Here is a 23345-nt window from a genome sequence, read left to right as displayed (position 1 = left end):
GAAATACGGAATAGCCCGTTATCCAAAATTCTCCTGGTCCCGAGCATTTTGGATAAGGGATACTCAACCTGTATGTATAAAATATCTATCTATCTATTTGGTGGTAAAGCTTCTGCGCCTTCAGTGTTGACAAGGAAGATATTTTGTGACAATCCTTAAAGAACTTTCTATGTGCGTACCGAAAGTGATAAGCAGTTTCGCGTGTAATGATGTATTTCACTCCCAGATATTCATCCTTATCTTTTACTTCCAAGATCCGCCAGGAGGCGTGGAGATGTTCATTCGAATATGAAATATCCAAAAGGATGATATAAGGGTTTCAATAAGACAGTATCTGTGCAAAAGTGACTTTCTTTTTTCTAAAGTGCTTGTGCACGAAAAAATACTTATAGAGGTGAACAACGCCACCTTGTGGCTAGTGTTGATAACACACGTGTAATCACCCTGTGATAAAAATGGTTTTATATGAATAAATGATGGACTCACACTGGAGTTAGCTCTGTCCAGGTGCAGTTCCCATCTGGCATAATACAGGAGCCCTTAAAACCAAAAAAACTCCCAACAAAGGGAAAGGCTAATAGCGTGATATTGTTTTTATAAAACACATTTATTTAAAACAATACGCATAACAAATAAATCAGTAGTGGATGGACCCGTACATTTGACATAAAAACATAAGCTTATCTTATTTTAGTCATCGGGAACGGAGAGGTGTGTGCAGCCCCACCGGTTTCGTCCCTTTCTTATGTGCTGGGACTTCCTCAGGGGTTCAGAGAACTAAAGTGGGCGGGCCGGGCCGCAGATGTCACTAAAGGGGGCAGGCCCGGCCCCGCCGAAGATGCCGCCACTACAGGGGGAAGGTGCCGTGATGCCGGGGAAGCGCTGGGCATCGCCATCTAAGGTGGCGCTGGGCTTCCCCGTGCAAGCTGTCAGGCAGGCACCAGGCTGTTTTAGCGGGGCGCTGCTAGAGGGGCAGGGTGCATTTTGCCCTTAAAAATCGGGCAGGGCGCAGCGCCCCGCTAAAACAGCCTAGCGGGAACACTACTAATGACTGACTTGGAAGCTTGCCAAAACAAGACTGGATTTGTTTCTAAGGTTGATTGATTGTTGTGGTATTAATCTAACCACATTGTTTCCACCTTTTTGCAAAAAGACAGTGAGTTTGCAAAAGCGTGTGGGTATTTCCAAAATATAAAGGGTCCCATATCTAAATCTGTCCACACTAAAGCATGGTCTGACAATGCTATAGCTTCTATCTTAGTTTGGGTTGTTTTCGGTAACAGGGTTGATGAAATAAACATGTAGTCAATCCTGGACAGTGAGCCATGTGCAGCCGATACCCAGTTGGGTTGAGGCAACACCATAAATCTAACAACTGGAGTCTCCTAAGAAATGCTGGAATCCCCAGTACAGGGAGGGATCTTCTCCTTCCAATAAGTGTTTGATGGTCAAGTATATTGGAAGCCACTAAATGAAAGTCGCCTCCAATTATAAGAGGTAGGTGAGTATATGGCTATAGTACTGGAACCAATCAGTGAACAGTGGCCGCCTGGCAGCCAATCACTGTAGGTTTTACACGTTGCTGCCGCTGCGCACCCTAGGGTAGCAGCATGTTTTCTACATCTCCCGCATTCTGTAGCGTCCGCGGTTACCAGGCAGCGCCAGTAGCTACCAGCCAGCGCCGGAAACAATGGCGAGGTTTGGGACTCCGTGCTGGCCCTCGCGTGTGTCCAGACCCCCATGCACCCCCACCGGTCACTCTGTACGAAAGGCAGGAGGCAGTGCGACATCGCTTCATCAGCGGCAGCAGGGCGCCCCCAGGAGAGGTGAGAGCCATGTGTGCTCAGCATTGCCCGCAGTGTGTATTGGCTGATATTGCCTTAAATGCCGCCCCCCGCCATGTAAGTCCACTCCGCTGCTGAGAGCGGGGGGGGGGGGGGGGGTAACAGGATGGGATGCGGCTGTAACAGCCACTCTCAGCAGAGTAGGTGAGCGGACTGTCAGGGTGGCAGGGGACTGGATGTGGATAAAACAACTCAGAGCAGCGAGTCAGCTATTCTAGCCACATCCAGTCCCCCCCGCGCTCATAGCCCGCTCACCTACTCTGCAGAGCAGCATGTCGGCCTTTCCAGCCTTTGGCAACAACCCCCCCTTCTGAGGCAACAAATGCCCCCAACTGTGGCAACGACCATAAAATGCCTGCCCCCCGTCTCATGGCAACCAGCATAAAACGCCCCCTCCCCTGTGGAAACCAGCATAATATGCCCCCCCCCCCCAGCATGTAACTCCTGCAAGGAGCATATAACCCCTAGCAACAAGCATGTAGGTGCTATAATATATACTGGCCATCACAGTGTGTACTATAATGTGTACTGGGCATAACGGGGTGTACTGGGCATAACGGTGTGTACTATAATGTGTACTGGGCATAACGGTGTGTACTGGGCATAACGGGGTGTACTATAATGTGTACTGGGCATAACGGTGCGTACTGGGCATAACGGTGTGTACTGGGCATAACGGTGTGTACTGGGCATAAGTGTGTGCTGGAATGTGTACTGGGCATAACGGTGTGTGCTGGAATGTGTACTGGGCATAACGGGGTGTACTATAATGTGTACTGGGCATAACGGTGTGTACTGGGCATAACGGTGTGTGCTGGAATGTGTACTGGGCATAACGGTGTGTGCTGGAATGTGTACTGGGCATAACGGTGTGTACTGGAATGTGTACTGGGCATAACGGTGTGTGCTGGAATGTGTACTGGGCATAACGGTGTGTGCTGGAATGTGTACTGGGCATAACAGTGTGTGCTGGAATGTGTACTAGGCATAACGGTGTGTGCTGGAATGTGTACTGGGCATAACAGTGTGTGCTGGAATGTGTACTGGGCATAACGGTGTGTGCTGGAATGTGTACTGGGCATAACGGGGTGTACTATAATGTGTACTGGGCATAACGGTGTGTACTGGGCATAAGTGTGTGCTGGAATGTGTACTGGGCATAACGGTGTGTGCTGGAATGTGTACTGGGCATAACGGTGTGTGCTGGAATGTGTACTGGGCATAACGGTGTGTGCTGGAATGTGTACTGGGCATAACGGTGTGTACTGGAATGTGTACTGGGCATAACGGTGTGTGCTGGAATGTGTACTGGGCATAACGGTGTGTGCTGGAATGTGTACTGGGCATAACGGTGTGTGCTGGAATGTGTACTGGGCATAACAGTGTGTGCTGGAATGTGTACTGGGCATAACAGTGTGTGCTGGAATGTGTACTGGGCATAACAGTGTGCTGGAATGTGTACTGGGCATAACGGTGTGTGCTGGAATGTGTACTGGGCATAACAGTGTGTGCTGGAATGTGTACTGGGCATAAGTGTGTGCTGGAATGTGTACTGGGCATAACGGTGTGTGCTGGAATGTGTACTGGGCATAACGGTGTGTACTGGAATGTGTACTGGGCATAACGGTGTGTGCTGGAATGTGTACTGGGCATAACGGTGTGTACTGGGCATAACGGTGTGTGCTGGAATGTGTACTGGGCATAACAGTGTGTGCTGGAATGTGTACTGGGCATAACGGTGTGTGCTGGAATGTGTACTGGGCATAACGCTGTGTGCTGGAATGTGTACTGGGCATAACGGTGTGTGCTGGAATGTGTACTGGGCATAACGGTGTGTGCTGGAATGTGTACTGGGCATAACGGTGTGTGCTGGAATGTGTACTGGGCATAACGGTGTGTACTGGGCATAACGGTGTGTGCTGGAATGTGTACTGGGCATAACGGTGTGTGCTGGAATGTGTTCTGGGCATAACGGTGTGTGCTGGAATGTGTTCTGGGCATAACGGTGTGTGCTGGAATGTGTACTGGGCATAACGGTGTGTGCTGGAATGTGTACTGGGCATAACGGTGTGTGCTGGAATGTGTACTGGGCATAACGGTGTGTGCTGGAATGTGAATTGGTACTACTATGTGAACACACCACTCTCCCCCCCCCCCCCCCCCCCCCCACAAAAAAAAAATGCCCTAAATTCGCCCTTCGGCGCGCACTGTTCAGGTTTGTATAGTTTCTAGTATATGGAGTGGGCCAATTGATACTTCCCCCCCCCCCACGACCCACATGTGCCGTGCTGGGGAAAAGGGTAGAGGTGGCTTTATTCCGTTGGGACCCAGAAAACGTCAGGTAGGGCCCCAATTTTTAGAAGTAAAGGGTCCCCGGGACCCACTTTTTTGGGTGGTTTTCGCGAACACTGCTTATAGTGTGTACACATGGTAAGATTTGGCTTCTGATGTTCCCGAAATAGTGAACATCGGAAGCCATATCGCAATCAAATCGCATGCTTTTTTAGGGCTTGCGAGCTTGATGCGCTGCCGATGCGTGCTCCCGTGTGAGAGCAAATCGGCAGCCAGATAGAGAGGGCAGGCAACACTATATAGTCTAAATTGTGCCCCTCTGGCATGCTGTGAGATGCGAGTCCCATCGCAGTCGCATCGGGACTCGCATCTCACAGCAGGATCTGCTGTGTGTACACACCTTCAGTGAGACCAGTCTGTGAGTGCTGCCAATTTACACCAGTGTATGGGAGTTATTCCTATAACCATTGTCTCCTTATACTCAGGTGCAGAATCCGTATTGCCGTGACTTCTGTATGATCTCTGTAACTGGAGGCAGAAATATAACCGGATCCTCCTCTCCCCTCCGGTGTATGTGGGACACTGCGGCCGGCCAGTGATACGGGAGGATAAGGTGACTATAACATTATCTTATCATATTGGGGACTGATCACTACAGCAGGGAATGTGTTATACACTATGTCCAGTATCAATCAGCTGCTGTAATTGTCTGCAGCTAGCAGATTTGCCGGGGGCTATCCAATTATCCTGGACTAGTGTCCTGCTGCTGCTTCGCACAGGTACATGTGTTATAATAATGCTCCCCTGCCCAGACCCCTCCCCCTCACCAGCTGCTCTCCGTCCCAACTACTACTACTGCTTCCGCTGACACCTGAGCACCCAGACAGCCACAGCCACCCCTTCCCCTCACCAGCTGCTCTCCGTCCCAACTACTACTACTGCTTCCGCTGACACCTGAGCGCCCAGACAGCCACAGCCACCCCTCCCCCTCACCAGCTGCTCTCCGTCCCAACTACTACTACTGCTTCCGCTGACACCTGAGCGCCCAGACAGCCACCCCTCCCCCTCACCAGCTGCTCTCCGTCCCAACTACTACTGCTTCCGCTGACACCTGAGCACCCAGACAGCCACAGCCACCCCTTCCCCTCACCAGCTGCTCTCCGTCCCAACTACTACTACTACTTCCGCTGACACCTGAGCGCCCAGACAGGCACAGCCACCCCTTCCCCTCACCAGCTGCTCTCCGTCCCAACTACTACTACTGCTTCTGCTGACACCTGACCACCCAGACAGCCACAGCCACCCCGTCCCCTCACCAGCTGCTCTCCGTCCCAACTACTACTACTGCTTCCGCTGACACCTGAGCACCCAGACAGCCACAGCCACCCCTTCCCCTCACCAGCTGCTCTCCGTCCCAACTACTACTACTGCTTCCGCTGACACCAGAGCGCCCAGACAGCCACAGCCACCCCTTCCCCTCACCAGCTGCTCTCCGTCCCAACTACTACTACTGCTTCCGCTGACACCTGACCACCCAGACAGCAACAGCCACCCCTTCCCCTCACCAGCTGCTCTCTGTCCCAACTGCTACTACTGCTTCCGCTGACACCTGAGCGCCCAGACAGCCACAGCCACCCCTTCCTCTCACCAGCTGCTCTCCGACCCAACTACTACTACTGCTTCCGCTGACACCTGAGCGCCCAGACAGCCACAGCCACCCCTTCCCCTCACCAGCTGCTCTCCGTCCCAACTACTACTACTGCTTCCGCTGACACCTGAGCACCCAGACAGCCACAGCCACCCCTTCCCCTCACCAGCTGCTCTCCGTCCCAACTACTACTACTGCTTCCTCTGACACCTGAGCACCCAGACAGCCACCCCGTCCCCTCACCAGCTGCTCTCCGTCCCAACTACTACTACTGCTTCCACTGACACCTGAGCACCCAGACAGCCACAGCCACCCCTTCCCCTCACCAGCTGCTCTCTGTCCCAACTGCTACTACTGCTTCCGCTGACACCTGAGCGCCCAGACAGCCACAGCCACCCCTTCCTCTCACCAGCTGCTCTCTGTCCCAACTACTACTACTGCTTCCGCTGACACCTGACCACCCAGACAGCCACAGCCACCCCTTCCCCTCACCAGCTGCTCTCTGTCCCAACTACTACTACTACTGCTTCCGCTGACACCTGAGCACCCAGACAGCCACAGCCACCCCTTCCCCTCACCAGCTGCTCTCCGTCCCAACTACTACTGCTACCGCTGACACCTGAGCACCCAGACAGCCACAGCCAGAGCGCCCAGACAGCCACAGCCACCCCGTCCCCTCACCAGCTGCTCTCCGTCCCAACTGCTACTACTGCTTCCGCTGACACCTGAGCGCCCAGACAGCCACAGCCACCCCTTCCCCTCACCAGCTGCTCTCCATCCCAACTACTACTACTGCTTCCGCTGACACCTGAGCGCCCAGACAGCCAGTGGCAGCCACAGCCAGAGCGCCCAGACAGCCACAGCCACCCCTCCCCCTCACCAGCTGCTCTCCGTCCCAACTACTACTACTGCTTCCGCTGACACCTGAGCACCCAGACAGCCACAGCCACCCCTTCCCCTCACCAGCTGCTCTCCGTCCCAACTACTACTGCTTCCGCTGACACCTGAGCACCCAGACAGCCACAGCCACCCCTTCCCCTCACCAGCTGCTCTCCGTCCCAACTACTACTACTGCTTCCGCTGACACCTGAGCACCCAGACAGCCACCCCTTCCCCTCACCAGCTGCTCTCCGTCCCAACTACTACTACTGCTTCCGCTGACACCTGAGCACCCAGACAGCCACAGCCACCCCTTCCCCTCACCAGCTGCTCTCCGTCCCAACTACTACTACTGCTTCCGCTGACACCTGAGCACCCAGACAGCCACCCCTTCCCCTCACCAGCTGCTCTCTGTCCCAACTACTACTACTGCTTCCGCTGACACCTGAGCACCCAGACAGCCACCCCTTCCCCTCACCAGCTGCTCTCCGTCCCAACTACTACTACTGCTTCCGCTGACACCTGAGCGCCCAGACAGCCAGTGGCAGCCACAGCCACCCCTTCCCCTCACCAGCTGCTCTCCGTCCCAACTACTACTACTGCTTCTGCTGACACCTGAGCACCCAGACAGCCACAGCCACCCCTTCCCCTCACCAGCTGCTCTCCGTCCCAACTGCTACTACTGCTTCCGCTGACACCTGAGCACCCAGACAGCCACAGCCAGAGCACCCAGACAGCCACAGCCACCCCTTCCCCTCACCAGCTGCTCTCCGTCCCAACTACTACTACTGCTTCCGCTGACACCTGAGCGCCCAGACAGCCACAGCCACCCCTCCCCTCACCAGCTGCTCTCCGTCCCAACTACTACTACTGCTTCCGCTGACACCTGAGCGCCCAGACAGCCACAGCCACCCCTTCCCCTCACCAGCTGCTCTCCGTCCCAACTACTACTACTGCTTCCGCTGACACCTGAGCACCCAGACAGCCACAGCCACCCCTTCCCCTCACCAGCTGCTCTCCGTCCCAACTACTACTACTGCTTCCGCTGACACCTGAGCACCCAGACAGCCACAGCCACCCCTTCCCCTCACCAGCTGCTCTCCGTCCCAACTGCTACTACTGCTTCCGCTGACACCTGAGCACCCAGACAGCCACAGCCAGAGCGCCCAGACAGCCACAGCCACCCCTTCCCCTCACCAACTGCTCTCCGTCCCAACTACTACTACTGATTCCGCTGACACCTGAGCACCCAGACAGCTACAGCCACCACTTCCCCTCACCAGCTGCTCTCCGTCCCAACTACTACTACTGCTTCCGCTGACACCTGAGCACCCAGACAGCCACCCCTTCCCCTCACCAGCTGCTCTCCGTCCCAACTACTACTACTGCTTCCGCTGACACCTGAGCGCCCAGACAGCCACAGCCACCCCTTCCCCTCACCAGCTGCTCTCCGTCCCAACTACTACTACTGCTTCCGCTGACACCTGAGCGCCCAGACAGCCACAGCGCCCAGACAGCCACAGCCACCCCTTCCCCTCACCAGCTGCTCTCCGTCCCAACTACTACTACTTCCGCTGACACCTGAGCACCCAGGCAGCCACACCACCCCTCCCCCTCACCAGCTGCTCACCGTCCCAACTACTACTACTGCTTCCGCTGACACCTGAGCACCCAGACAGCCACAGCCACCCCTTCCCCTCACCAGCTGCTCTCCGTCCCAACTACTACTACTGCTTCCTCTGACACCTGAGCACCCAGACAGCCACAGCCACCCCTTCCCCTCACCAGCTGCTCTCCGTCCCAACTACTACTACTACTTCCTCTGACACCTGAGCACCCAGACAGCCACAGCCACCCCTCCCCCTATATAGCACCTCTAGAGATTTATTCATTGCCCCTGATGAAGTCCTAAGGGATGAAACGCGTTGGGCTGCGGATTGATCTTTCAAGTGACACCTATGAAAAACGCCGATAAATGTGGAAAAATTTAATAAATGTTCATTTGTTCTTACAAATCACTGTTTGATTTTTTCAAAAGTATTTGGGCTCAGTGATACAGCGCACCTCTATCCTGTTTATTATGTTTTCTTCCTGTACCTTTCTAACAGCGAGGTTCAATAGGGGTGCTGCTTTTTATATAAGCGCAATATTAGGGACACTACATTTTTTATATATATATATATAATTACATATATATATATATATATATATATATATATATATATATATATATATATATATATATATATATATATATATATATATACAGGTTGAGTATCCCATATCCGTCATCCGAATTATTCCGAAAAACATACATTCCAGAAAGTGAACAAATTTTATTTATTTTTTGCTAAAAACTTACTGGGGACATCTGTAACAGCACTACTGGGGACATGATTTGTAACTGGCACTACTCGGGACATGATATGTAACTGGCACTACTGGGGACATGATATGTAACTGGCACTACTGGGGACATGATATGTAACTGGCACTACTGGGGGACATGATATGTAACTGGCACTACTGGGGGACATGATATGTAACTGGCACTACTGGGGGACATGATATGTAACTGGCACTACTGGGGGACATGATATGTAAATGGAACTACTGGGGGACATGATATGTAACTGGCACTACTGGGTACATGATATGTAACTGGCACTTCTGAGGACATGATATGTAACTGGCACTACTGAGGACATGATATGTAACTGGCACTACTGAGGACATGATATGTAACTGGCACTACTGAGGACATGATATGTAACTGGCGCTACTGGGGACATGATATGTAACTGACGCTACTGAGGACATGATATGTAACTGGCGCTACTGGGGACATGATATGTAACTGGCACTACTGGGGACATGATATGTAACTGGCACTACTGGGGTTGTGATATATAAATGGCACTACTGAGGACGTGATATGTAACTGGCACTACTGGGGGACATGATATGTAACTGGCACTACTGAGGACATGATATGTGACTGGCACTACTGGGGACATGATCTGTAACTGGCACTACTGGGGACATGATATGTAACTGGCACTACTGAGGACATGATATGTGACTGGCACTACTGGGGACATGATATGTAACTGGCACTACTGGGGGACATGATATGTAACTGGCACTACTGAGGACATGATATGTGACTGGCACTACTGGGGGACATGATATGTGACTGGCACTACTGAGGACATGATATGTGACTGGCACTACTGGGGACATGATCTGTAACTGGCACTACTGGGGACATGATATGTAACTGGCACTACTGAGGACATGATATGTAACTGGCACTACTGAGGACATGATATGTGACTGACACTACTGAGGACATGATATGTGACTGGCACTACTGAGGACATGATATGTAACTGGCACTACTGGGGACATGATATGTAATTGGCACTACTGAGGACATGATATGTAACTGGCACTACTGAGGACATGATATGTAACTGGCACTACTGAGGACATGATATGTAACTGGCACTACTGAGGACATGATATGTAACTGGCACTACTGAGGACATGATATGTAACTGGCACTACTGGGGACATGATATGTAACTGGCACTACTGAGGACATGATATGTAACTGGCACTACTGGGGGACATGATGTGTGACTGGCACTATATATGTCCAATGTAATGATTGCTTGGCATTAAATGTCAGTCTGAGATTGTACACAAACTTTGTTTCATGTTTTGAAACCTTGTTTTATGCACAAATAAAATATATTTGTGTTTATTTCATGTGTTTGATGTATATGTACAACATAAATGCAAGATACCTCAAGATACCTCATTGAAATATTAAAATATTCCCAAATACGGAATAGCCCGTTATCCAAAATTCTCCTGGTCCCGAGCATTTTGGATAAGGGATACTCAACCTGTATGTATAAAAGATCTATCTATCTATTTGGTGGTAAAGCTTCTGCGCCTTCAGTGTTGACAAGGAAAATATTTTGTGACAATCCTTAAAGAACTTTCTATGTGCGTACCGAAAGTGATAAGCAGTTTCGCGTGTAATGATGTATTTCACTCCCAGATATTCATCCTTATCTTTTACTTCCAAGATCCGCCAGGAGGCGTGGAGATGTTCATCCGAATATGAAATATCCAAAAGGATGATATAAGGGTTTCAATAAGACAGTATCTGTGCAAAAGTGACTTTCTTTTTTCTAAAGTGCTTGTGCATGAAAAAATACTTATAGAGGTGAACAACGCCACCTTGTGGCTAGTGTTGATAACACACGTGTAATCACCCTGTGATAAAAATGGTTTTATATGAATAAATGATGGACTCACACTGGGGTTAGCTCTGTCCAGGTGCAGTTCCCATCAGGCATAATACAGGAGCCCTTAAAACCAAAAAACTCCCAACAAAGGGAAAGGCTAATAGCGTGATATTGTTTTTATAAAACACATTTATTTAAAACAATACGCATAACAAATAAAAACAGTAGTGGATGGACCCGTACATTTGACATAAAAACATAAGCTTATCTGATTTTAGTCATCGGGAACGGAGAGGTGTGTGCAGCCCCACCGGTTTCGTCCCTTTCTTATGTGCTGGGACTTCCTCAGGGGTTCAGAGAACTAAAGTGGGCGGGCCGGGCCGCAGATGTCACTAAAGGGGGCAGGCCCGGCCCCGCCGAAGATGCCGCCACTACAGGGGGAAGGTGCCATGATGCTGGGGAAGCGCTGGGCATCGCCATCTAAGGTGGCGCTGGGCTTCCCCGTGCAAGCTGTCGGGCAGGCACCAGGCTGTTTTAGCGGGGCGCTGCTAGAGGGGCAGGGTGCATTTTGCCCTTAAAAATCGGGCAGGGCGCAGCGCCCCGCTAAAACAGCCTAGCGGGAACACTACTAATGACTGACTTGGAAGCTTGCCAAAACAAGACTGGATTTGTTTCTAAGGTTGATTGATTGTTGTGGTATTAATCTAACCACATTGCTTCCACCTTTTTGCAAAAAGACAGTGAGATTGCAAAAGCGTGTGGGTATTTCCAAAATATAAAGGGTCCCATATCTAAATCTGTCCACACTAAAGCATGGTCTGACAATGCTATAGCTTCTATCTTAGTTTGGGTTGTTTTCGGTAACAGGGTTGATGAAATAAACATGTAGTCAATCCTGGACAGTGAGCCATGTGCAGCCGATACCCAGTTGGGTTGAGGCAACACCATAAATCTAACAACTGGAGTCTCCTAAGAAATGCTGGAATCCCCAGTACAGGGAGGGATCTTCTCCTTCCAATAAGTGTTTGATGGTCAAGTATATTGGAAGCCACTAAATGAAAGTCGCCTCCAATTATAAGAGGTAGGTGAGTATATGGCTATAGTACTGGAACCAATCAGTGAACAGTGGCCGCCCGGCAGCCAATCACTGTAGGTTTTACACGTTGCTGCCGCTGCGCACCCTAGGGTAGCAGCATGTTTTCTACATCTCCCGCGTTCTGTAGCGTCCGCGGTTACCAGGCAGCGCCAGTAGCTACCAGCCAGCGCCGGAAACAATGGCGAGGTTTGGGACTCCGTGCTGGCCCTCGCGTGTGTCCAGACCCCCATGCACCCCCAACGGTCACCCTGTATGAAAGGCAGGAGGCAGTGCGACATCGCTTCATCAGCAGCAGCAGGGCGCCCCCAGGAGAGGTGAGAGCCATGTGTGCTCAGCATTGCCCGCAGTGTGTATTGGCTGATATTGCCTTAAATGCCGCCCCCCGCCATGTAAGTCCACTCCGCTGCTGAGAGCGGGGGGGGGGGGGGGGGGGGGGGGTAACAGGATGGGATGCGGCTGTAACAGCCACTCTCAGCAGAGTAGGTGAGCGGACTGTTAGGGTGGCAGGGGACTGGATGTGAATAAAACAACTCAGAGCAGCGAGTCAGCTATTCTAGCCACATCCAGTCCCCCCGCGCTCATAGCCCGCTCACCTACTCTGCAGAGCAGCATGTCGGCCTTTCCAGCCTTTGGCAACAACCCCCCCTTCTGAGGCAACAAATGCCCCCAACTGTGGCAACGACCATAAAATGCCCCCCCCCCCCCGTCTCATGGCAACCAGCATAAAACGCCCCCTCCCCTGTGGAAACCAGCATAATATGCCCCCCCCAGCATGTAACTCCTGCAAGGAGCATATAACCCCTAGCAACAAGCATGTAGGTGCTATAATATATACTGGCCATTACAGTGTGTACTATAATGTGTACTGGGCATAACAGGGTGTACTGGGCATAACGGTGTGTACTATAATGTGTACTGGGCATAACGGTGTGTACTGGGCATAACGGTGTGTACTGGGCATAATGGGGTGTACTATAATGTGTACTGGGCATAACGGTGTGTACTGGGCATAACGGTGTGTACTGGGCATAACGGGGTGTACTATAATGTGTACTGGGCATAACGGTGTGTACTGGGCATAAGTGTGTGCTGGAATGTGTACTGGGCATAACGGTGTGTGCTGTAATGTGTACTGGGCATAAGTGTGTGCTGGAATGTGTACTGGGCATAACAGTGTGTGCTGGAATGTGTACTGGGCATAACGGTGTGTGCTGGAATGTGTACTGGGCATAACGGTGTGTGCTGGAATGTGTACTGGGCATAACGGTGTGTGCTGGAATGTGTACTGGGCATAACGGTGTGTGCTGTAGTGTGTACTGGGCATAAGTGTGTGCTGGAATGTGTACTGGGCATAACGGTGTGTACTGGGCATAACGGGGTGTACTGGGCATAACGGTGTGTACTATTATGTGTACTGGGCATAACGGTGTGTACTGGGCATAACGGGGTGTACTATAATGTGTACTGGGCATAACGGGGTGTACTGGGCATAACGGGGTGTACTATAATGTGTACTGGGCATAACGGTGTGTACTGGGCATAAGTGTGTGCTGGAATGTGTACTGGGCATAAGTGTGTGCTGGAATGTGTACTGGGCATAACAGTGTGTGCTGGAATGTGTACTGGGCATAACGGTGTGTGCTGGAATGTGTACTGGGCATAACGGTGTGTGCTGGAATGTGTACTGGGCATAAGTGTGTGCTGGAATGTGTACTGGGCATAACAGTGTGTGCTGGAATGTGTACTGGGCATAACAGTGTGTGCTGGAATGTGTACTGGGCATAACGGTGTGTGCTGGAATGTGTACTGGGCATAACGGTGTGTGCTGGAATGTGTACTGGGCATAACGGTGTGTGCTGGAATGTGTACTGGGCATAACGGTGTGTGCTGGAATGTGTACTGGGCATAACGGTGTGTGCTGGAATGTGTACTGTGCATAACGGTGTGTGTGGAATGTGTACTGGGCATAACGGTGTGTGCTGGAATGTGTACTGGGCATAAGTGTGTGCTGGAATGTGTACTGGGCATAACGGTGTGTGCTGGAATGTGAATTGGTACTACTATGTGAACACACCACGCCCCCCTACACAAAAAAATGTCCTAAATTCGCCCTTCGGCGCGCACTGTTCAGGTTTGTATAGTTTCTAGTATATGGAGTGGGCCAATTGATACTTCCCCCCCCCCCACGACCCACATGTGCCGTGCTGGGGAAAAGGGTAGAGGCGGCTTTATTCTGTTGGGACCCAGAAAATGTCGGGTAGGACCCCAATTTTTAGAAGTAAAGGGTCCCCGGGACCCACTTTTTTGGGTGGTTTTCGCGAACACTGCTTATAGTGTGTACACATGGTAAGATTTGGCTTCTGATGTTCACAAAATAGTGAACATCGGAAGCCATATCGCAATCAAATCGCATGCTTTTTTAGGGCTTGCGAGCTTGATGCGCTGCCGATGCGTGCTCCCGTGTGAGAGCAAATCGGCAGCCAGATAGAGAGGGCAGGCAACACTATATAGTCTAAATTGTGCCCCTCTGGCATGCTGTGAGATGCGAGTCCCATCGCAGTCGCATCGGGACTCGCATCTCACAGCAGGATCTGCTGTGTGTACACACCTTCAGTGAGACCAGTCTGTGAGTGCCACCAATTTACACCAGTGTATGGGAGTTATTCCTATAACCATTGTCTCCTTATACTCAGGTGCAGAATCCGTATTGCCGTGACTTGTGTATGATCTCTGTAACTGGAGGCAGAAATATAACCGGATCCTCCTCTCCCCTCCGGTGTATGTGGGACACTGGGGCCGGCCAGCGATACGGGAGGATAAGGTGACTGTAACATTATCTTATCATATTGGGGACAGATCAGTACAGCAGGGAATGTGTTATACACTATGTCCAGTATCAATCGGCTGTGGTAATTGTCTGCAGCTAGCGGATTTGCCGGGGGCTATCCAATTATCCTGGACTAGTGTCCTGCCGCTGCTTCGCACAGGTACATGTGTTATAATAACGCTCCCCTGCCCAGACCCCTCCCCCTCACCAGCTGCTCTCTGTCCCAACTACTACTACTGCTTCCGCTGACACCTGAGTGCCCAGACAGCCACCCCGTCCCCTCACCAGCTGCTCTCCGTCCCAACTACTACTACTGCTTCCGCTGACACCTGAGCACACAGACAGCCACAGCCACCCCTTCCCCTCACCAGCTGCTCTCTGTCCAAACTACTACTGCTTCCGCTGACACCTGAGCACCCAGACAGCCACAGCCACCCCTTCCCCTCACCAGCTGCTCTCTGTCCCAACTACTACTGCTTCCGCTAACACCTGAGCACCCAGACAGCCACAGCCACCCCTTCCCCTCACCAGCTGCTCTCTGTCCCAACTACTACTACTGCTTCCGCTGACACCAGAGCGCCCTGACAGCCACAGCCACCCCTTCCTCTCACCAGCTGCTCTCCGTCCCAACTACTACTACTGCTTCCGCTGACACCTGAGCGCCCAGACAGCCAGTGGCAGCCACAGCCACCCCTTCCCCTCACCAGCTGCTCTCCGTCCCAACTACTACTACTGCTTCCGCTGACACCTGAGCACCCAGACAGCCACAGCCACCCCTTCCCCTCACCAGCTGCTCTCCGTCCCAACTACTGCTTCCGCTGACACCTGAGCACCCAGACAGCCACAGTCACCCCTTCCCCTCACCAGCTGCTCTCCGTCCCAACTGCTACTACTGCTTCCGCTGACACCTGACCACCCAGACAGCAACAGCCACCCCTTCCCCTCACCAGCTGCTCTCTGTCCCAACTACTACTACTGCTTCCGCTGACACCTGAGCGCCCAGACAGCCACAGCCACCCCTTCCCCTCACCAGCTGCTCTCCGTCCCAACTACTACTACTGCTTCCGCTGACACCTGAGCACCCAGACAGCAACAGCTACCCTTCCCCTCACCAGCTGCTCTCTGTCCCAACTACTACTACTGCTTCCGCTGACACCTGAGCACCCAGACAGCCACAGCCACCCCTTCCCCTCACCAGCTGCTCTCTGTCCCAACTACTACTACTGCTTCCGCTGACACCTGAGCGCCCAAACAGCCACAGCCACCCCTTCCCCTCACCAGCTGCTCTCTGTCCCAACTACTACTGCTTCCGCTGACACCTGAGCGCCCAGACAGCCACAGCCACCCCTTCCCCTCACCAGCTGCTTTCCGTCCCAACTGCTACTACTGCTTCCGCTGACACCTGAGCGCCCAGACAGCCACAGCCACCCCTTCCCCTCACCAGCTGCTCTCCGTCCCAACTACTACTACTGCTTCCGCTGACACCTGAGCGCCCAGACAGCCACAGCCACCCCTTCCCCTCACCAGCTGCTCTCCGTCCCAACTGCTACTACTGCTTCCGCTGACACCTGAGCGGCCAGACAGCCACAGCCACCCCTTCCCCTCACCAGCTGTTCTCCGTCCCAACTACTACTACTGCTTCCGCTGACACCTGAGCACCCAGACAGCCACAGCCACCCCTTCCCCTCACCAGCTGCTCTCCGTCCCAACTACTACTGCTTCCGCTGACACCTGAGCGCCCAGACAGCCACAGCCACCCCTTCCCCTCCCCAGCTGCTCTCCGTCCCAACTACTACTACTGCTTCCGCTGACACCTGAGCGCCCAGACAGCCACAGCCACCCCTTCCCCTCATCAGCTGCTCTCCGTCCCAACTACTACTACTGTTTCCGCTGACACCTGAGCGCCCAGACAGCCAGTGGCAGCCACAGCCAGAGCGCCCAGACAGCCACCCCTTCCCCTCACCAGCTGCTCTCCGTCCCAACTACTACTACTGCTTCCGCTGACACCTGAGCACCCAGACAGCCACAGCCACCCCTTCCCCTCACCAGCTGCTCTCCGTCCCAACTACTACTGCTTCCGCTGACACCTGAGCGCCCAGACAGCCACAGCCACCCCTTCCCCTCACCAGCTGCTCTCCGTCCCAACTACTACTACTGCTTCCGCTGACACCTGAGCACCCAGACAGCCACCCCTTCCCCTCACCAGCTGATCTCTGTCCCAACTACTACTACTTCCGCTGACACCAGAGCGCCCAGACAGCCACAGCCACCCCTTCCCCTCACCAGCTGCTCTCCGTCCCAACTACTACTACTGCTTCCGCTGACACCTGACCACCCAGACAGCCACAGCCACCCCTTCCCCTCACCAGCTGCTCTCTGTCCCAACTACTACTACTGCTTCCGCTGACACCTGAGCGCCCACACAGCCACAGCCACCCCTTCCCCTCACCAGCTGCTCTCTGTCCCAACTACTACTACTGCTTCCGCTGACACCTGAGCGCCCAGACAGCCACAGCCACCCCTTCCCCTCACCAGCTGCTCTCCGTCCCAACTACTACTACTGCTTCCGCTGACACCTGAGCACCCAGACAGCCACAGCCACCCCTTCCCCTCACCAGCTGCTCTCCGTCCCAACTACTACTACTGCTTCCGCTGACACCTGAGCACCCAGACAGCCACAGCCACCCCTTCCCCTCACCAGCTGCTCTCCGTCCCAACTACTACTACTGCTTCCGCTGACACCTGAGCGCCCAGACAGCCAGTGGCAGTGGCAGCCACAGCCAGAGCGCCCAGACAGCCACCCCTTCCCCTCACCAGCTGCTCTCCTTCCCAACTGCTACTACTGCTTCCGCTGACACCTGAGCGCCCAGACAGCCACAGCCAGAGACACCACCACGTGCCATGTGACCCACGCAGCCCAATCAGCTGTGCAGTCCCATTAATGGGCTTGCTGGCACTCTTAGTTCCACAGCAAAACCAATAGTTAAAAGCACACTGACAAGAAAAGTAAAACTTTATATCACACAGAGCCCATTCATCCCATTGTCCACTAGAATTCCAGTATTGGTACCTGTGGAGGCGAATCATCCTTACATCTCCTAGGTGTGGATCGGTCCTCTTTGTTCCATGTAGGCATCCACGTACTTAGCAAAATAAACAAACGCCGGTACCCAAGCCAGCACGGACACGGAGGAGACGCAGGATGACTATATTTACATCCTGCGGCTCCGCCCCCGAATAGCGTTATTGGCCACCTAGTGGCCAATCAGGAGCACTAACGTGTATATAAAGGGGTATCTGGGTGACCGCTCCATCATAGTATCTTACATATTAATCTGTGCTCAAAAAGGGGAGGGGGTTGAAGGTCCGCACAGACTAACAATCTATATACTTATTTAGAAACCAACTTTTAAACTACACACTGGATAGATTCTGGTAGTTGGATAGTTGGCGGTGCGCCCAGCGTTTGAGATCAATGGTTGTACACTGGGGATTTTTCTGTCAGAGGAGAGGCTGACAAAGAAAGAAAAAAACGCTTTTTGGGCGCACTCTTTTTGTTAATGAAATTATTGAATGATTTAAAACATAGCTTTTATTAAGGACTTTTTGCTAAAAAAAGTTGGCACATTTGGTAAAAAATGTAGTGTGATCCTTTTAAATAATGTAATTTAATTTGAGGATTATTCGTTAATTTGTCACACTTTACTTTATCATTTGAGCACTGTTGTGATCATAAATACAATTATCTGTGATCATAGGCAGTAAAATAAGATTTTAGGTTAGTGTATATAAAGGGGTATCTAGGTGACGGCTCCATCATAGTATCTTACATATTACTCTGTACATCAGGTTAGTGTATATAAAGGGGTATCTAGGTGACCGCTCCATCATAGTATCTTACATATTACTCTGTGCAGCTGGTTAGTGTATATAAAGGGGTATCTAGGTGACATCTCCATCATAGTATCTTACATATTAGTCTGTGCAGCAGGTTAGTGTATATAAAGGGGTATCTAGGTGACATCTCCATCATGGTATCTTACATATTACTCTATGCAGCAGGTTAGTGTATATAAAGGGGTATCTAGGTGACCGCTCCATCATAGTATCTTACATATTACTCTGTGCATCAGGTTAGTGTATATAAAGGGGTATCTAGGTGACAGCTCCATCATAGTATCTTACATATTACTCTGTGCAGCAGGTTAGTGTATATAAAGGGGTATCTAGGTGACAGCTCCATCATAATATCTTACAAATTACTCTGTGTATCAGGTTAGTGTATATAAAGGGGTATCTAGGTGACATCTACATCATAGTATCTTACATATTACTCTGTGCAGCAGGTTAGTGTATATAAAGGGGTATCTAGGTGACAGTTCCATCATAGTATCTTACATATTACTCTGTGCATCAGGTTAGTGTATATAAAGGGGTATCTAGGTGACCGCTACATCATAGTATCTTACATATTACTCTGTGCACCAGGTTAGTGTATATAAAGGGGTATGTAGGTGACAGATCCATCATAGTATTTTACATAGTGTATATAAAGGGGTATCTAGGTGACAGCGCCATCATAGTATCTTACATATTACTCTGTGCAGCAGGTTAGTGTATATAAAGGGGTATCTAGGTGACAGCTCCATCATAGTATCTTTCATATTTCTCTGTGCAGCAGGTCAGTGTATATAAAGGGGTATCTAGGTGACATCTACATCATAGTATCTTACATATTACTCTGTGCAGCAGGTTAGTGTATATAAAGGGGTATCTAGGTGACAGTTCCATCATAGTATCTTACATATTACTCTGTGCATCAGGTTAGTGTATATAAAGGGGTATCTAGGTGACCGCTCCATCATAGTATCTTACATATTACTCTGTACAGCAGGTTAGTGTATATAAAGGGGTATCTAGGTGACAGCGCCATCATACTATCTTACATATTACTCTGTGCAGCAGGTTAGTGTATGTAAAGGGGTATCTAGGTGACAGCGCCATCATAGTATCTTACATATTACTCTGTGCAGCAGGTTAGTGTATATAAAGGGGTATCTAGGTGACATCTACATCATAGTATCTTACATATTACTCTGTGCAGCAGGTTAGTGTATATAAAGGGGTATCTAGGTGACAGTTCCATCATAGTATCTTACATATTACTCTGTGCATCAGGTTAGTGTATATAAAGGGGTATCTAGGTGACCGCTACATCATAGTATCTTACATATTACTCTGTGCACCAGGTTAGTGTATATAAAGGGGTATGTAGGTGACAGATCCATCATAGTATTTTACATAGTGTATATAAAGGGGTATCTAGGTGACAGCGCCATCATAGTATCTTACATATTACTCTGTGCAGCAGGTTAGTGTATATAAAGGGGTATCTAGGTGACAGCTCCATCATAGTATCTTTCATATTTCTCTGTGCAGCAGGTCAGTGTATATAAAGGGGTATCTAGGTGACAGCTCCATCATAGTATCTTACATATTACTCTGTGCAGCAGGTTAGTGTATATAAAGGGGTATCTAGGTGATGGCTCCATCATAGTATCTTACATGTTACTCTGTGCAGCAGGTTAGTGTATATAAAGGGGTATCTAGGAGACAGCTCCATCATAGTATCTTACATGTTACTCTGTGCAGCAGGTTAATGTGTATAAAGGGGTATCTAGGTGACAGCTCCATCATAGTATCTTACATATTACTCTGTGCAGCAGGTTAGTGTATATAAAGGGGTATCTAGGTGACAGCTCCATCATAGTATCTTACATATTAGTCTGTGCAGCAGGTTAGTGTATATAAAGGGGTATCTAGGTGACAGCTCCATCATAGTATCATACATATTACTCTGTGCTGCAGGTTAGTGTATATAAAGGGGTATCTAGGTGACAGCTCCATCATAGTATCCTACATATTACTCTGTACATCAGGTTAGTGTATATAAAGTGGTATCTAGGTGACGGCTTTATCATAGTATCTTACATATTACTCTGTGCAGCAGGTTAGTGTATATAAAGGGGTATCTAGGTGACAGCTTCATCATAGTATCTTACATATTACTCTGTGCAGCAGGTTAGTGTATATAAAGGGGTATCTAGGTGACAGCTCCATCATAGTATCATACATATTACTCTGTGCTGCAGGTTAGTGTATATAAAGGGGTATATAGGTGACAGCTCCATCATAGTATCTTACATATTACTATGTGCAGCAGGTTAGTGTATATAAAGGGGTATCTAGGTGACAGCTACATCATAGTATCTTACATATTACTCTGTGCATCAGGTTAGTGTATATAAAGGGGTATCTAGGTGACAGCTCCATCATAGTATCTTACATATTACTCTGTGCATCAGGTTAGTGTATATAAAGGGGTATCTAGGTGACCGCTCCATCATAGTATCTTACATATTACTCTGTGCAGCAGGTTAGTGTATATAAAGGGGTATCTAGGTGACATCTCCATCATAGTATCTTACATATTAGTCTGTGCAGCAGGTTAGTGTATATAAAGGGGTATCTAGGTGACATCTCCATCATGGTATCTTACATATTACTCTATGCAGCAGGTTAGTGTATATAAAGGGGTATCTAGGTGACCGCTCCATCATAGTATCTTACATATTACTCTGTGCATCAGGTTAGTGTATATAAAGGGGTATCTAGGTGACAGCTCCATCATAGTATCTTACATATTACTCTGTGCAGCAGGTTAGTGTATATAAAGGGGTATCTAGGTGACAGCTCCATCATAATATCTTACAAATTACTCTGTGTATCAGGTTAGTGTATATAAAGGGGTATCTAGGCGACGGCTCCATCATAGTATCTTACATATTACTCTGTGCAGCAGGTTAGTGTATATAAAGGGGTATCTAGGTGACGGCTCCATCATAGTATCTTACATATTACTCTGTACATCAGGTTAGTGTATATAAAGGGGTATCTAGGTGACGGCTCTATCATAGTATCCTACATATTACTCTGTGCAGCAGGTTAGTGTATATAAAGGGGTATCTAGGTGACCGCTCCATCATAGTATCTTACATATTACTATGTGCATCAGTTTAGTGTATATAAAGGGGTATCTAGGTGACAGCTCCATCATAGTATCTTACATATTACTCTGTGCAGCAGGTTAGTGTATATAAAGGGGTATCTAGGTGACATCTCCATCATAGTATCTTACATATTACTCTGTGCAGCAGGTTAGTGTATATAAAGGGGTATCTAGGTGACATCTCCATCATAGTATCTTACATATTACTCTGTGCAGCGGGTAAGTGTATATAAAGGGATATCTAGGTGTCAGCTCCATCATAGTATCCTACATATTACTCTGTGCAGCGGGTTAGTGTATATAAAGGGGTATCTAGGTGACAGCTCCATCATAGTATCTTACATATTACTCTGTACAGCGGGTTAGTGTATATAAAGGGGTATCTAGGTGACCGCTCCATCATAGTATCTTACATATTACTCTGTGCATCAGGTTAGTGTATATAAAGGGGTATCTAGGTGACAGCTCCATCATAGTATCTTACATATTACTCTGTGCAGCAGGTTAGTGTATATAAAGGGGTATCTAGTTGACATCTCCATCATAGTATCTTACATATTACTATGTGCATCAGTTTAGTGTATATAAAGGGGTATCTAGGTGACAGCTCCATCATAGTATCTTACATATTACTCTGTGCAGCAGGTTAGTGTATATAAAGGGGTATCTAGGTGACATCTCCATCATAGTATCTTACATATTACTCTGTGCAGCGGGTAAGTGTATATAAAGGGATATCTAGGTGTCAGCTCCATCATAGTATCCTACATATTACTCTGTGCAGCGGGTTAGTGTATATAAAGGGGTATCTAGGTGACAGCTCCATCATAGTATCTTACATATTACTCTGTACAGCGGGTTAGTGTATATAAAGGGGTATCTAGGTGACCGCTCCATCATAGTATCTTACATATTACTCTGTGCATCAGGTTAGTGTATATAAAGGGGTATCTAGGTGTGAGCTCCATCATAGTATCTTACATATTACTCTGTGCAGCAGGTTGGTGTATATAAAGGGGTATCTAGGTGACAGCTCCATCATAGTATCTTACATATTACTCTGTGCAGCAGGTTAGTGTATATAAAGGGGTATCTAGGTGACATCTACATCATAGTATCTTACATATTACTCTGTGCAGCAGGTTAGTGTATATAAAGGGGTATCTAGGTGACAGTTCCATCATAGTATCTTACATATTACTCTGTGCATCAGGTTAGTGTATATAAAGGGGTATCTAGGTGACCGCTACATCATAGTATCTTACATATTACTCTGTGCACCAGGTTAGTGTATATAAAGGGGTATGTAGGTGACAGATCCATCATAGTATTTTACATAGTGTATATAAAGGGGTATCTAGGTGACAGCGCCATCATAGTATCTTACATATTACTCTGTGCAGCAGGTTAGTGTATATAAAGGGGTAT

General features: G+C 49.6%; 1 protein-coding gene across 1 annotated transcript in view; it reads left to right on the top strand.

Moving 5' to 3' along the window:
* Window positions 1-23345, top strand: part of LOC146053291 (uncharacterized) — a 111851-nt gene that overhangs the window by 3542 nt on the left and 84964 nt on the right. The window contains exons 2-3 of the mRNA XM_083167984.1: window positions 4622-4749; window positions 14715-14842. The gene's annotated coding sequence lies outside the window, so the exon portion shown is untranslated. The remainder of the gene's footprint in view (window positions 1-4621; window positions 4750-14714; window positions 14843-23345) is intronic.

This window comes from Crinia signifera, unplaced genomic scaffold (assembly GCF_055691185.1).
Source record: "Crinia signifera unplaced genomic scaffold, ASM5569118v1 HAP2_SCAFFOLD_149, whole genome shotgun sequence".
NCBI classification, from domain to species: Eukaryota; Metazoa; Chordata; class Amphibia; order Anura; family Myobatrachidae; genus Crinia; species Crinia signifera.
Note: the sequence above shows the minus strand (reverse complement) of the source record. Positions and strands in the feature narration are given on the sequence as shown.